The sequence below is a fragment of the Bos mutus genome, chromosome 4 (genome assembly GCF_027580195.1).
Source record: "Bos mutus isolate GX-2022 chromosome 4, NWIPB_WYAK_1.1, whole genome shotgun sequence".
NCBI classification, from domain to species: domain Eukaryota; kingdom Metazoa; phylum Chordata; class Mammalia; order Artiodactyla; family Bovidae; genus Bos; species Bos mutus.
Window position 1 is genome coordinate 86,657,559 of NC_091620.1, and position 11,996 is coordinate 86,669,554.

An 11,996-nucleotide genomic window follows, 5' to 3' on the forward strand; every position below is an offset into this window, starting at 1 on the left:
TCTTTCTTCTAATTTTAGGGTAAACTTCATAGAGCTCATGTCTTTTTACAACTGGACTATATTTGGTGAACGGAAGAGAATGAAGACAAAGTCTAGATATTGCAGACCCCGGTGTCCCCTCCCCTCTTCCCTTCCTCAAAGTGGTCACAGGAACATACAATGTGACACGGTGGTGGTGTGATGGAAAGTTCCTTAAAAACACAAAAATCACAATTCAGCAGTTATGAGCTTGATGAGTTTGGTGAAGAAAGAATAGTTTGAGTATGAGAGTGTATGTGGGTGGTCAAGGTACAAGAAAGTGCATCCTGGCATTATTTATGTTAGTAAATTGCTAGAAAAACCTAAATGCCCATCATCAAAGGAGAAGTTGAATACATTATGACACATTCATGCAACGGAATACTAGGTAACTGTTAAAAAGTTACATATATGTACATATGAAACTCTCTGGCCAGGATATCAGAAGAGCCTGTGTGTTCCATGACTGATCCAGGATCAGAGGCTGTGAGAATTTTGTTGGGAATCCTGGGGATCATTTTTCTTCACTGACTCTCAAAGAAGAGGTAGGGTCTGGGAGCTGTGGCAGGAATGCTGTTAAATGTAAAGGTAGTCTGAGAAGAAGCCTAACTGGTAGTTAAGACCTTAGCAAGATCAGTTTCAGAGGAATGGTGGGTGGGAGGCAAATCAGACTGGGTTGAAGAGTGAGGCGAGACTGGGTGGGGGAGGGGAGCGATCAAGTGAATCGAACATTCAGAGAAGCATGGCTGTTACAGGGAGTAGAGAGCTGGAGTGGTGGCGAGAAGACGGAGAGCATTTGCATCTGTTCCCCACCCTCTCAAGCAAGGCGATGCTACAGCATGTGGGACGTTTCTGGGAGACTTCAGAAAGCAAGGGAGTGGATAACTGTGGTGTCACATAGCATGTGTGAAGCACTGAATTTGGAGTGCAGAAGAAAATGACCGATGTCCTCTTGGATGGCTTCAAACTCTCTGTGAAGCATGAGGAGGGATCCCTCCTTCAGAGAGAAGATAGATTAAGGGACAGTGGAGAACAGCTTAGGTGGGAACAGGTGCCCAACACCCAAGAGGAACTGTGTGGGTTCCTGGGCAGTGTCACTGAGATCGCAGGTCGGGACTCACAGTGCAGCTGTCTGCTGGTGTGACGGTCACAGAAGGCAGGCTCCCAGGGGTTCAGGTTGACCTCGAAAGCACCTGGAGGAAGGGGGTACAGAAGAGGTACATATCTTTGAGTGACTGCCTGGGGACTTCCGTGGTGGTCCAGTGGCTAAGACTCCGAGTTCCCAGTGCAGGGGGCCAGCGTTCGATCCCTGTTCAGGGAACTAGATCCCACATGCTGCAACTAAGACTCGGCACAGTCAAATAAATAAATAAAAATGTTAAAAAATAAAGAAAAAGTGACTGACTGATGGGCCCTGGGATCTAAGCTAGACAAGGAAGTACATGAGGCCAGAAGGTGCCTCAGTCACGTGGGGATAGTTCTCTCCTCCCTGACAATTTCATTTTCTCACCCTTTGACAGCCTTTACTCATTTCTGTCTCAGGTTGGGCTTGTTAGAAGCTGCTTAGTCAGTTAGAAAGCTGGAGTTGTTTCTTAAAGCCACCTCTGTCCACTTCTGCCCCCACCAGTGAGCTCCCTAAGGTGGTACTTTCTGCCAATAAGTGTTTTTGTTTGTTTTTTTTTTCATTTTGATGAGATTTAGCTTCTGTGGTCAAGCACAAAAAATAGTATACAGGGCAGATGGCATCTTCATAATAGTTGGGAATCCTGTCTCTCTGGGTCTCTGGATTGTTTCTTTGTCTGTATGTCTTAATATTATTCATTTATTTATTTGTCTGCTCTGGGTCTTAGCTGAAGCATGTGGGGCCTAGTTCCCTGACCAGGGATGGAACCCAGGCCACCTGTATAGGGAACATGGAATCTTAGCTACTGGACCATCCGGGAAGTTCCCAGTTTATTTGTTTTTGGAAGTAAAATAATTATTTTTCTTATTGTTAATTGATCTAACAGATATCAGTGTGTTCAAAATAATAATACCAATTATGTATCTGATAACGTATGCTTATGCATGTATATTACATATATATATATGGAGCTCTTGTTTCAATGAAAAAAAGCATGTAAGACCTGAAGCAATGTCCATACTGGACTGGTCCAGGGGTTCACTGGAAGGGACTTACGGAAACACTGCTGATCAAGCTCCCAGTCTTCATGGCTCTTATCAATGTGCATTTTCAATGATAACAAATACATCATCTACTATGCTTTGAAATGTGAATAGGTTGTCTTCTGTTTTCTGGGCCTATATTGTGGGAAGGAAAGTGGGGAAGGATAAATCAATAAGAAATTTCAAAGAATAATTTAGCAAACTCTATTAAAATGAAAACTTTTCACACTTTCAACTCGGCATTTCTATTTCTTACAAAATACTCTCACAGTGCAAAAATGTATGTTCTAGAATGTCCTAGTAAAAGACTGTTGGCTCATATATAGGGGCCTGGTTAGGTAAATTAAGGAATGGACACACAATGGAACACTATATAGCCTTTAAAAACAGTGAAGTAAGCTGCTCCTGCCTTCTAAGATGGCCCACATGCTGCCCATGGAATGTGCATCTCTGCTTTGTTTTCTATGGCTTGCTCTTGAATTATTTCCTGTGTAAAGCCAAGGATTCTCACTTGGGGGCCCATCCCAGGAACTTGTCAGAGACCTGGGACATGACCATCCCCTTGGGACCAATTTTCCTGCAATAGCTTTACAAAGGAAGCAGAAGAAGGTGGTTTTCTCTCCCTACCCACTTTTCCTTTTGTTATAAAAATGTAGCCCACTTAGTTCTTGGGGAGGAGCTCTCTTGCCTGCCTGCTTCTATCCTTCACAAGTATCCTATATTGATAAACCTACTTCTTATCAAAAAAAAAAAAAACCAGTGAGGTAAGCCTATATGTACTGACACGGAAGTTTCTTCACAACATTCTGTTCAGTGTAAAGATGCAAAACAGTATTATAGCATTGATAACAATAGTTAATATTAGACTATGTATAAGGAATAAAGATTGAAGAAATGTACACAAAAGTGTTAAAGACAATGTTATCGGGAATGTGGAGTATACTTTTCATTCTATGTATTTCTATGTGGTCTGAATTCTCTATAGTGAACAAGCATAATTTTAGTGACTAATGGAATTTTTGAACATAATTTCTCTAAGCATGTTACATAAATTATTGGTCACACAATGAGCAGGTGGTGTATATTACCTATTCTATAGATAAGATGATTAGGAAAGTTAACCTGTCCAAGTTAAAGTTTAGATTCTTTATTTAAAGAGATAATCTTTTCAAACTGTGTCATAAAGTTAATATAGTCTTGCCAGGCTCAGCTTCTCTTTTTTTAGAAGCTGGCTCCTCTGGCTATTTCTCCTTCCCATTGTAATTTCACTTTCCTCTCACAACTATTAAAATTCATTTCTTCTGGGAAGTTACCACAGACTCCTGGCTCATTAACTTCTCTGTAGCATTTTGATGTACTCACCACTGTGCTTTTGCATATATGTTACCATTTGAGCTGGTAAAGAATCTGCCTGCAAGGCGGGAGACCTGGGTTCAATCCTGGGTTGGGAAGATCCCCTGGAGAATGGAAAAGCTACCAATTCCAGTATTCTGGCCTGGAGAATTCCATGGACTATATAGTCAATGGGGTTGCAAAGAGTCGGACATGACTGAGCAACTTTCACTTTCATTTTCTACCATTTGAATTTGCATGGTTCTATTCTCATTCACAGAATACACAGAAGAACTATACAAAAAAGATCTTCATGACCCGGACAACCATGATGGTGTGATCACTCACCTAGAGCCAGACATCCTGGAGTGTGAAGTCAAGTGGGCCTTAGGAAGCATCACTACGAACAAAGCTAGTGGATGTGACAGAATTCCAGTTGAGCTATTTCAAATCCTAAAAGATGACGCCGTGAAAGTGCTGCACTCAATATGCCAGCAAATTTGGAAAACTCAGCAGTGGCCACAGGATTGGAAAAAGTGTTTTCATTCCAATCCCAAAGAAAGGCAATGCCAAAGAATGCTCAAACTACCGCACAATTGCACTCATCTCACATGCTAGTAAAGTAATGCTCAAAATTCTCCAAGCCAGGTTTCAACAGTATGTGAACCGTGAACTTCCAGATGTTCAAGCTGGTTTTAGAAAAGGCAGAGGAACCAGAGATCAAATTGCCAACATCCGTTAGATCATCAAAAGAGCAAAGGAGTTCCAGAAAAACATCTACCTTTGCTTTTTTGACTACACCAAAGCCTTTGACTGTGTGGATCACAAATTGTAGAAAATTCTGAAAAAGATGGGAATACCAGACCACCTGACCTACCTCCTAAGAAATCTGTATGCAGGTCAAGAAGGAACAGTTAGAACTGGACATGGAACAGACTGGTTCCAAACTGGAAAAGGAGTACACCAAGGCTGTATATTGTCACCCTGCTTTTTTAACTTACATGCAAAATGCTGGGCTGGATGAAGCACAAGCTGGAATCAAGACTGCTGGGAGAAATACCAATAACTCCAGATATGCAGATGACACCACCCTTATGGTAGGAAGTGAAGAACTAAAGAGCCTCTTGATTAAAGTGAAACAGGAGAGTGAAAAAGTTGGCTTCAAGCTCAACATTCAGAAAACTAAGATGGTATCTGGTCCCATCACTTTATGGCAAATAGATGGGGAAACAGTGCGAGACTTTATTTTTGGGAGCTCCAAAATCACTGCAGATGGTCACTGCAGCCATGAAATTAAAAGACACTTGCTCCTTGGAAGAAAAGCTATGACCAAACTAGACAGCATATTAAGAAGCAGAGACACTGCTTGACCAACAAAGGTCCATCTAGTCAAAGCTACGGTTTTTCCAGTAGTCATGTATGGATGTGAAAGTTGGACTATAAAGAAAGCTGAGCACCAAAGAATTAATGCTTTTGAACTGTGGTGTTGGATAAGACTCTTGAGAGTCCCTTGGACTGCAAGAAGATCCAACCTGTCAATCCTAAAGGAAATCAGTCTTGAATATTCATAGGAAGGATTGATGCTAAAGCTGAAACTCCAATACTTTGGCCACCTGATGTGAAGCACTGACTCATTGGAAAAGACCCTGATGCTGGGGAAGACTGAAGGCAGGAGGAGAAGGGGATGACAGGATGAAATGGTTGGATGGCATATGTAGTCCATGGGGTCACAAAGAGTAGGACACCACTGAGTGATTGAACTGAACTGATTCTCATTCATCTTTGAGGATGAGCTCCAGGTGAGGAACTTGACACTTTGTTTAGAACTTATGATAATCGTTCATAGCCTGTTTCTAAACCTTCTCAATAGATTTTAGGACTGAATCCTTAATGTAACACTTGCATTTGGTGGGTCATTAATATTGATGATCAATTCCTGTAAATCAAGCAAACTTTTTCTTACACAGCACTCTATGTTTTCTCTACTGAATTATGTATATAAATGTCCCTCAGTTGAGTAGCTTCTGAATAATTCCAGTAAAGTCATGTCTTCTCTTGATTTTTTTTCTTAGTGTAGGGGAGGTGTGAGTCATATAGAATCACTAGAAGGTTTCCAAATGAAAAAGCTTGATACTTACCGTGTTTACACACACACAAATACACACACACACACACACACACAAATATTATAATTCCTCTATTTCTCTGTTTCAATCCTGACAGGGTTAAATGCTGTTTACATTATACATGACCAAGTAAATAAGAATAGATTTCCAGTTGGTTGATAACATGTGGTTGAGAAAAGAACCTTAAGGTAACTGGTTATCATATTGATTCTAGATTATCTTCCTCATCAGGTATAAGTAGAGAGACAAACACATACTCTTTCCCAAACAAGTAAATAAAAAATGATTTCCATTTTGCTCCACAAACATTTTAATTACTTTCAGGATTTCATTAGCAGCAAAAATAACATGGTCTACATCCACAGTTGGCTGCTCTTTAGAACAGTTGTACTCCTTGTACTTTAGTACTAGAATGACAAGTATCATCAGTTAAGTTCAGTTCAGTTCAGTCGCTCAGTCGTGTCCGACTCTTTGCGACCCCATGAATCGAAGCACGCCAGGCCTCCCTGTCCATCACCAACTCCCGGAGTTCACTCAGACTCACGTCCATTGAGTCAGTGATGCCATCCAGCCATCTCATCCTCTGTCGTCCCCTTCTCCTCCTGCCCCCAATCCCTCCCAGCATCAGAGTCTTTTCCAATTCATAGTGATTACTTCAGAAATCTAAAAGCTACTTTATAATACAATTTAGGGTGGGAAAGAAGACTTTCTTCTAAATTAAATCTTTAAAAATTTGTAAATTTATTTAAAGTATATGGAAAAACATAGAAAATAATATAATGGATAGCTATGTACTCATCACCCACTCTATAAAATTCTACTATTGTCAAAATGTTTAAATTTTTAAAGAATCACAGGTATAATGCTCCCTATATATGCCTTCTAAATCTCATTCTTTTTTCCCCTCTTTCCTGGACAAACTCTATTCTAAATCTGGTGCTCATTTTCTCAGGCTGTTATTCCTTTACTATGTTTATAAGTTTATAAACAATATATAGCATTGTTTTACACTCTGTACTTTCAGGGGTGTATTATACCACCTGTGCTTTTTGGCTGTGTATATGTGTAACTCGAGTTGCACAGATGTATCACAGTATACCAAAGTGTATCTGCTACCTTGTGCATGAACTTCTGGTTGTTTCGAATATTTTGTTACTGTGAATACTACTATTTAGTTTTATAAGTCTCCTTTTCCCACGTGCAGTAGTTTCTCATATATTCATGTGCATACCATCCTCCCATAAATCTCACAAAAATGGAGACTCTGATTTGATAGCTGTGGGATGAGGCTTGAAATTCTACATATGTATTAAGTTCCCAGATGATGTTGATGCTGCTGGTCCTAGGACTACACTTCAAGGAGCAAGGGCCTTGCAGAGGAGTAAAAACTTCTAGGTTGTAGTGGATGATCATCTTTAATGTTACTAGATATTGCCCAACTGCCTCTGAAGTGCCTGCACCCATCCACACTCCTGTCAGCAGCTCACAACAGTCTCCAAAATACCACATCTTCATTAACACCATCATTGCAAGACTCTGATTTTTGCCAATTTAATGGACAGGAAGTGGTATTTTGTTATATTAATTTGCCGAGTATTATTGATTTGATCAAATTATATTAATCTGATGAATAATATTGAAGTCTGACCTCCTGAGTTTCTTCTGCAATAATTTTTAACATAAACTAATGTCTGGGTAAAGAAAACGTCTTCTTTCTTCTGTTTTGTACTTTAAAAACAACCTTGTACAGCCATAGCCAAGATTAAGTCTTGAGACTTTCAGGCTAGAAAGACAAGTTGCTGAAACAGATGGATGACCTGAAGGTGGAGCTGTACCAGCTGCATGTCTCTGAACTGCCAGGCAGCACAGCATCCAAACTCTCTAAGACTCGAGTTGTTTGCAAATCTATTGCCTTTGTTCTCACTGCCATTAACCAGACTCAGAAAGAGAATCAGGAAATTCTACAAGGGCACAAAGCACAAGCCCCTGGAACTGCAGCCCAAGAAAATATGTGCTGTGCATTGCCAGCTCAACATGTATGAGGAGAATTTGAAAACCACACAGCAGCAACGAAAGGAATGGTTGTGACCACCGTGAAGTACATGGTCAAGATCTGACCATTGTGGTATCAACAGAAAACAAACTGGCTGGAAAAAAAAAAAAGGCTGAAGGGCGTCCTTCAAGTTAAAACAGAAGGATGATAAAGAGCAACAAAAACAAGACAAAAACATAAAACTCCTTCGTAAAGGTAAAAATATAAATTTAGAATTATGTAGTGTTCGAATGTAAGTGCATAAATCACTTTTAAATCTGGTACAGAATTTAAAAAACAAAAGAAGCATAAAAAGTAATTATATATCTATGTTAACAAACATGCAATATTAAAATAGGTAATCTGTCTCAAAAACATAAAGTGGGTGAGGCAGAACTGAAATAGAGTTTTTATGTGACTGAAGTTAAATTACGTTTAAAATATACTATAACTTTAAAACACTTGATGTAATTACATCAGTAACCACAGAGAAATTATAGAATGTACACAAAGGGAAATGAGAAGGGAATCAAAATGTGTCACTACAAAAAAAAAAAAAAAAAAACTCAGCAAAGCACAAAATAAGGCAGCAGGAATAAAAGAACAAAAAAGTTATATACAGAAAACAATGAACAAAATGGCAATATTAAGTCTTTTCCTGTCAGTAATTACTTTATATGTAATAGGTTAAATATACTAATTAAAAGACACAGATTGGCTGAATGGATAAAAAATAAGAACCAACTAATAGGTTATCTACAAGAGGCATGCTATACATCTAAGATACACATAGGCTAAAAGGATGGAAAAATATTCCATGAAAACAGGAATCCAAAGAGAGTAGAAGTGGCCATACTAAGATAAAATAGACTTTAAAACCAAAACTATCATATGAGACAAAGAAGGACATTATATAATGGCAACAGGGTCAATTCACCAGGAAGATATAACAATTATAATGTACATGCACCTAACATTAGAACTCCCAAATATATAAAGCAAACATTGACAGAACTGAAGGGAGAAATAGACAGAAACATAGTAACAATAAGGATAGCTCAATACTCCACTTTCAGTTAAGGATATAACAAAGAGATCCATAAAAAAACAGAGGACTTAACACTACAGAATAATTGAACCAAACCTATACTGAGCACTTCACCCAAGAACAGCAGGATGCAAATTCTTCTCAAGTACACATGGTCGTTCTGCAAGGCGGTCCACATATTAGGTCACAAAGCAAGTCTTAATAAATTTAAGAAGACTGAAATCATACCAAGTATCTTCTCTGACCACAATGGAGTGAAACTAGAAGTGAACAGCAGAAGGTAAAAATACAAATATGTGAAAACTAAACAACACACTCTTAAACAACCAATGGGTCAAAGAATAAACTACAAGGGAACTTAGAAAATACTTAGAGACAAATGAAAACAAAATACCACACACCAAAACCTAGGCAAAAGCAGTGATAAGAGAGAAGTTTACAGAGATAAATGCTTGCATTAAAAAGAAGATCTCAAATCAATAATCTAATTTTATACCTTGAAAAAAAAAAACTAAATTTAGCAGAAGAAATAATAAAGATGAAAGGAGAGTAAATGAAATAGAGAATAGAAAAAGTGGAAAAAAATCAGTAACTAATAAAACCAACTGAGTGTTTGTGTCCCTTACCCAAATTCATATGTTGATGCCCTACCACCAAAGTGATGGTATTTGGAGGTGGGGGTCTTTTGAGAGATAGTTTAAATTAGGTCATGAGGATGGCAACCTCATGATGGGATTAGTAGCCTTGTAAGAAGAGGAAGAGAGAGAAATCTATTTCTTCATGCACATATACCAAGAAAAGGCCATCTCAGTACCCAAGAATGGAGAAGGCAATGGCACCCCACTTCAGTACTCTTGCCTGGAAACTCCCATGGACGGAGGAGCCTGGAAGGCTGCAGTCCATGGAATCGCTGAGGGTCAGACACGACTGAGCAACTTCACTTTCACTTTTCACTTTCATGCATTGGAGAAGGAAATGGCAACCCACTCCAGTGTTCTTGCCTGGAGAATCCCAGGGGCGGGGGAGCCTGGTGGACTGCCGTCTGTGGGGTCGCACAGAGTTGGACACGACTGAAGCGACTTAGCAGCAGCAGCAGTACCCAAGAAGGCAACTGCAAGCTAAGAAAAGGGTTCTTACCAGAACTGACCATGCTGGCACCCTGACATGGACTTCAACGCTCCAAAACTGAGAGAAATAAATGTCTGTTTTTTAAGCCACCCTGTCTATGGTGTTTTATTATGGTGGCATGAGCAGACTAAGACATGGTCTTTTAAAAAGACCACAAAAATTGGCAAATCCTTAGCTACATGAACTAAGAAAAAGAGCTAAAAGATTCTAATAACTAAATTAGAATCAAAAGAGTGGATATTATGACTGATGTCACAGAAATAAAAACGGATTATAAAAGATTACTGTGAACAATTAAATATCAACAAATTAGATAACCTAGAAGAAACGGATTGATTCCTGGAAACATACAAACTACCAAAACTAAATCATCAAGTAGTAAAGAATCTGAACAGACCTATAATGAGATTGAAGCAGTAATCAAACACTGCCCAACCAGGACAAGATGACTTCACTGAAGGATTTTATCAAACAATTAAGGAATTAATACCAATCTTTCCAGAGAATTGAAGAGGAGGGAACATCCCCAAACTCACTGTATGAAGCCAGCATTGTTCTGATACCAAAACCAGAAAAAAAAGACACAAGAAAACTATAGACAAATATTCCTGATGAGTAAGGATACAAAAATCCTCAACAAAATACTAGTGAACTGAATTCAACAGCACATTAAAAGTATTCACACATGATTAAGTGGGATTTGTATCTGGAATGCAAAGATGGTTCACCATACAAAAGCAATCAGTATAAATATACAACATTAACAAAATGGAGAACAAAACCCATATGATCATCTCAACTGATGCATAAAAACACATTTGACAAAGTAAAAATTTTTTCATGATAAAAACACTCAACAAACTGGGGAAAATAAGGAAACTACCTCAACATAATAAAAGCCATCCATGAAAAGGCCACAGCTAATACCATATTCAATCATGAAAGATAGTTTTTCCTTTAAGATCATAAACAAGGCAAAGATGCCCCCTCTCACCACTACTATTCAACACAGTACTGAGTGTCCCAGTCAGTGCAATTAGAGTAATAATAATAAAATAATAAATAAATAATGAGCTTTTGCCCATTGACTACAGAATGAAAACCCAGGTCATTTAAAAAAGCTGTACTCCAATATATGAATCTACCAGATTAACCAATTTCCTGTTGTTGGACAACAGATTGGATTCTTTTACTTTTATGAACAATACTTGAACAATACATACTCTGTAGCTAAATCATATTATACCTTTTAAATAGTTTTAATATCAGCTTCTCTCTCCCTTTCTAATTAGCTCTCAGCTGTTATACCTCTATCCTTCTGTGATCAAATAATCAAGCTAGTTAGATAATTTTACTTGTAATATAAACCTTATATGCAATTCTGTCCCTTCCTCTAAGTCCTAGGGAAAAGAGGCGGCTGTTGTAGAAGCTGTGAAATGGCGTTGTCTGTGCTTATTCGGGAGTATACTTTTAATATGACCAGCTCTGTCAGAATTGGTTCTTGCCTCATTGAATAAATCTAGATGGTAGTACTTGCTCTTGCACCTTTTGGTTGCCTCTTCCCTTCCACTCCTTTTTAGGGTCTTGAAACTTTATCTACCTTTATACAGGGTTCATTCCATTAGGGTAGGAGAACTCTAGGAGTCAACTGTAAGTTGAAAAAAAAAAAAAACCACTGCAAAGTCCTTATAAAGAACTTGAAATCAAAGCAGGAACTTAGGGTCTATTTACCATCTCTATACCAAGGATGGTTTCAAACATACACCTCTTAGTTGGAATGCTGGGGTTCCAAAACTTAGTTTGAGTCATAAAGTTCTTCAAAAAGTATAACAGAGAATCTGGATCCTCTGAGGACCAAATCCTTTGCATATATGCTAAAATCATGTGGAGCAAATATCTTTAATAGGTAAGATTTTCACTTAAAAATCAGTTCAGTACCTGATCTGTGTAAAGAAACTGTTCTCACAGTGCTAGTTATACAATTTTCTGAGGTTTGAAAAGGGAACACAGAACTCTTGACACATATGCTTCAACTAATGATGTCTCTGGCTGTTTGGATCAACCATATATATAAGATACTCCTTCAATCTGAGGGCACAGGGAGACCCAAACATATCTGAAAATTCTAATACAAACTCTAGAAACA